This window comes from Rhinopithecus roxellana, chromosome 19 (genome assembly GCF_007565055.1).
Source record: "Rhinopithecus roxellana isolate Shanxi Qingling chromosome 19, ASM756505v1, whole genome shotgun sequence".
Lineage (NCBI taxonomy): Eukaryota > Metazoa > Chordata > Mammalia > Primates > Cercopithecidae > Rhinopithecus > Rhinopithecus roxellana.
The window spans coordinates 80624538-80629833 of NC_044567.1; positions in this window are offsets into that span (position 1 = coordinate 80624538).

Below are 5296 nucleotides of genomic sequence, written 5' to 3' on the forward strand. Positions count from 1 at the left end.
TACAGGCTTGAGCCACCGCGCCCGGCCAAGCCTCCATTTTTTTTGAGACGCCATCCCCAAAAAAAAAAAAAAAAAAAAAAAAAAAAGAGAGTCTCTCTGCACAAGCCGTCTTTGCCTGCCACCATCCACGTAAGATGTGACTTGCTCCTCCTTGCCTTCCACCATGATTGTGAGGCCTCCCTAACCACGTGCAACCGTGAGTCCAATTAAACCTCTTTATCAGCAGCGTGAAAACGGACTAATACACCTTTCATCAGTCATCCTAGTTCACCAGCAGTTTTAACAACTGCACCCCTACTGTATGCCGGGGTCTATACATGCTCCACTTATTACCAGTGATGGGGTTCTCACTGCCAGCTGGCCAGCTGGTAAGCTGGCTACACAATCTGATTTTTTGAGTCAGCTTTCTCAGACTACTTCCAGCACCAACTGTCATAGGTCCTGTTCCCCCAGAAGCTGACTCTGAAATGGATATTTGCACAGAGAGCTCATTGAGGCTTGCTTGGGAGATCAACTCCCGTGAGCAAGTGAAGGAAGGAGGATTGGGAAGAGAGAGAAGTTGAACCATAGTATAGTTGTAAGAAAGGCCTCAGTCAATCTTGGGGGAATTCTCCAGAGCTAAAATGGCCCTTCAGTTGTCCCAAATTGTAGCAAGAGGACTAGGACTTCATATTCTTACGTCAGTTTGTCATTGGAAGGGAGGGAGCTCTCTTCAGCTGAAGGTGATCATGGGGAGTGGAGGAAGCGGGTGAGGACACACTCAGCTATGGGTCATTAACACTCTCAGGACTAAGTTTTCCAGTCTTGAAGGAGACTAGCTGGGTGGTAGACCACAGTGTTCACTAAATAAAATGAAAGAAACATGGGAAAGTGGTAGAATATCTCCTTCCAGTGAAGTTAGAAGTATCTGAGGGGCAGAGAGTGGAAGAACTACAAAGGGAAGCTGAGTCCTATTTCTTCAACATAAATAGGACATTTCAGACTGTTGCTAAACTGTTCTTCATGTTGGAACATGAAGGCTGGAGTGCAGTGGTACAATTGTGGCAGGCCAGATCTCACCAATGCAGGCCTCTGTAACAACTCAGCACTGAGTGCTGAAGTTAAATATTAAAAGCTGAGAGAGCCAATGCCCTTCTACAAAGGCTGGAACGTAACAAAAGCCCATCAAGGATTTTGCCAGGCACTTCCTAGGCCTTAAAGCATGACAAGATAACACAGCAATTCTTAACAGTACCCGTTTACGATTAAACAAGCTTTACTGGGGGGAGGGGCGGGGGGGCTCCCCAGACCTCCACCAACAAGTTTATTGGAGGATCTGAAGAAATTCCCCAAACCTCCATGATTTAGCAGGAGACAAGATAAGGATAATCACCCCAGCACGTGGATCCATTTAGATTAAGTAAATTTACTGAGGCTCCAGAAGGTCTTCAGGACTCAGATCTTAATCACTAGAAGTTAGTCACTTATGGCCAGGCGTGGTGGCTCACGCCTGTAATCCCAGCACTTTGGGAGGCCGAGGCGGGCGGATCACGAGGTCAGGAAATCGAGACCATCCTGGCTAACACGGTGAAACCCCATCTCTACTAAAAAAAAAAAATACAAGAAATTAGCCTGGCATGGTGGCAGGTGCCTGTAGTCCCAGTTACTCAGGAGGTCGAGGGAGAACGGTGTGAACCCGGAAGGCGGAACTTGCAGTGAGCAGAGATTAGGCCACTGCACTCCTGCCTGGGGGACAGAGCGAGACTCCGTCTCAAAAAAACAAACAAACAAAAAACACAGAAGTTAATCACTTATGTCTTTAGATGAATGCACACTTACACGTAGACATATCTTAGAAGGTACATATAAGCTCTGGAAAACTGTAATTTTGAGTTGGTCTGGCAATATTTTCCAGGCCTTTACCCTGTCCCGGTTACACAAATAAACTCCCTTCTTTCCCAATTCATTTACATCTCGTTATTGGGCCGTGAGAATAAGCAGCCCCACCTGTGGTTTGGTCTGGGAACACAATCGCAGCTCACTGTAGCCTCCACCTCCTGGGTTCAAGTGATTCCGCCACCTCGGCTCGGCCTTTTGTGGAGCCAGGATCACAGGTACATACCATTATGCTAGGCTAATCTGAGCTGCAGCAAATTGTTTTTTCCATCCCAGCCATTTTAAATTTTTTTGTTGAGATGGGGATCTCACTATCTTGGCAAGGCTCGTCTTGAACTCCTGGCCTCAAGGGTTCCTCCTGCTTTGACCTCCCAAAGTGTTGAAATTACAGGTGTGAGCTACCATGCCCAGTCTATTTTTTAAGGTGTATATACTGGGGAAAAAACTTCTCAGAGTAATGTTAAGGTTGGACATGAAGAAACAAAATTTCTGCAGGGTGTGATAATGAAGGGTTAAAAAAGATTAAGAAGCAATTCAACAAGCACTTAAGTTTCTACTATGTAACAAATGATGGATTACAAAGATAAACATAGTCCCTAACTTAGTAAAAAGAAATAGCAAGATAATGAAACTTGGGATCCTCAAAGAAATGTCATTCAGTTCTTTCCATATACTAAATCTTAAGCTCCAGGCTGTGTGCAGTGGTTCATGCCTGTAATCCCAGCGCTTTGGGAGGCTGAGGTGGGAGGATCCCTTGAGGCCAAGAGTTCGAGACCAGCCTAGGTAATATAGTGAGACCCCCCCACCCCCCCCCCGGGGTCTACACTCGCTCTGTCTCCCAGGCTGGAGTGCAGCAGCACAATCATGGCTCACTGCAGCCTCAACCTCCCAGGTTCAAGCAATCCTCCTACTTCAGCCTCCCAAGTAGGTGGGATTACAGGTATGAACCACCACACTCAACCTCTACAAAAAATTTTAAAAATTAGCCAGACATGGTGGTACACGCCTGTACTCCCAGCTACTGGGGAGGCTGAGCTGTGAGGATTACTTGAGCCCAGTTCAAGGCTGCAGTAAGCACTCCAGCCTGGGTGAGAATGAGACCCTGTCTTAATAAAAAAAACAAAAACAAAAACAAACAAAAGCCAGGTGTGGTGGCTCACACCTGTAATCCCAGTACTTTGGGAGGTCGAGGTAGGTAGATCACTTGAGGTCAGGGGTTCGACACCAGCCTGACCAACCTGATGAAACCCCATCTCTACTAAAAATACAAGATTAGCTTGTACAGGCATGGTGGCTCATGCCTGTAATCCCAACTACTCGGGAGGCTGAGGCAGGAAAGTCATTTGAACCCGGGAGGTGGAGGTTGCAGTGAGCTGAGATCGTGCTCTTGCACCTCAGCCTGGGCAACAAGAAGGGAACTCCGTCTCAAAAAAAAAAAGGACCAGGTGCGGTGGCTCACGCCTGTAATCCCAGCACTTTGGGAGGCTGAGGCGGGTGGATCACAAGGTCAGGAGATGGAGACCATCCTGGCTAACATACGGTGGAACCCCATCTCTACTAAAAATACAAAAAAATTAGCCCGACACCGGGCGTGGTGTCGGGCGCCTGTGGTCCCAGCTACTCCGGAGGCTGAGACAGGAGAATGGCGTGAACCTGGGAGGCGGAGCTTGCAGTGAGTCGAGATTGCACCACTGCGCTCCAGCCTGGGTGACAGAGCGAGGACAGAGCGAGAATCCGTCTCAAAAATAAATAAAATAATAATAAAGCTATAAGTTAGGAAAGTTGTTTAACATCCTCTCAAAAACGCCAAGATGATTTCTCTGCATCACAGAAGGCATATGGAAGCAGACTTTAAAATGACTAAACTCCAAAACAACTGGCTCTGGACAAGCATCACGCTGCAGCTATACCATCACATGTACCTTTACTGATAGCCGTGTTTTTTTTCCCCTAAAAATCTAAAACACCAGCACATTTCAGTTCTTTTCTAGTTTTTACTACCCATGTTGTCAAGAAGAGTGGTTCTCAAAGTGTGGTCCGTGGGCCAGTAGTTCTGGTACTGAGAACGTGTTAGAAATTACAATTCTTGGGCCTCACTCCATCCCTACTGAGTGTGAATCTGGGGGTGGAGCCCAGCATGTGTGTAATAAGCCCCACACATATTCTGATGGGCTTGAGATGAAGCACCACTTGTCAAGTGCCCAATAAAGGCATGGCCTAAGCCACCAACCCCAAATCAGGAGTTTAGGAGGGGCAAAGTCCGTCAGCTGGCTTTTGAAACAAATGTGCAAAGTGTTTTCTCACTGCTTAAAAAACAGGTTCAGATTCATCCAAAGGATTTGAAAACTTAGTTCACATAAAAACCTGCACATTGGCCAGGCGTGGTGGCTCAAGCCTGTAATCCCAGCACTTTGGGAGGCCGAGACGGGCGGATCACAAGGTCAGGAGATCAAGACCATCCTGACTAACACGGTGAAACCCCATCTCTACTAAAAATACAAAAAAAAAAAACAAAAAAAAAAAAAAACAAAAAAAAAAAAAACTAGCCGGGCGAGGTGGCGGGCGCCTGTAGTCCCAGCTACTCCGGAGGCTGAGGCAGGAGAATGGCGTAAACCCAGGAGGCGGAGCTTGCAGTGAGCTGAGATCTGGCCACTGCACTCCAGCCCGGGAGACAGAGCAAGACTCCGTCTCAAAAAAAAAAAAAAAAAAAAAAAACCCTGCACATAGATGTTTACAGTTTTATTTGTAATTGCCAAAATGTAAAAGCAAGGTGTCCCTCAGGAGCTGAATGGATAAACTGTGATACATCCAGAAAATGGAATATTACTCAGCACTAAAAAGAAACAAGCTATCAAGCCATGAAAAGATGTGAAAAGATGTGGAGGAAATGGAAATGCGCATTACTAAGTGAAAGAAGCCGATCTAAAAAGGCTACCTACTGTGATTCCAACTATATGATATTCTGGAAAAGGGAAAAACTATGGAGACTGTGAAAAGCCTCACAATTGTCAGGGGTTTTGCTGGGAGGAAGACATGAACTGGCAGAGACTTGTGGGGCGGTGAAGTGTTACGGTATATAATGGTGGATACATGCCATTATACATTTGTCCAGACTCAGAGAACGTACAAGAATGAACCGTAACTATGGACTTTGGGTGATAATGATGTCAATACAGGTTCATTAACTGTAAAAAATGTACCACTCTGGTGGGGGATGTTGATAATGAGGGAGGTGTGAGAGCAAGGAGAAGATGGGAAATTTCTGTACCTTCCACTTAATTTTGCTGTGAACCTAAAACTGCTCTAAAAATATAATAAAGTCTTAAAAGACAAAACAAAAAAGGTTTAGAGAGAGATGATTTGGGGTAAAAATGAAAATTATGGTCTTTTGTTTCAGACAATGAGAACTGAAAAGAAGTGA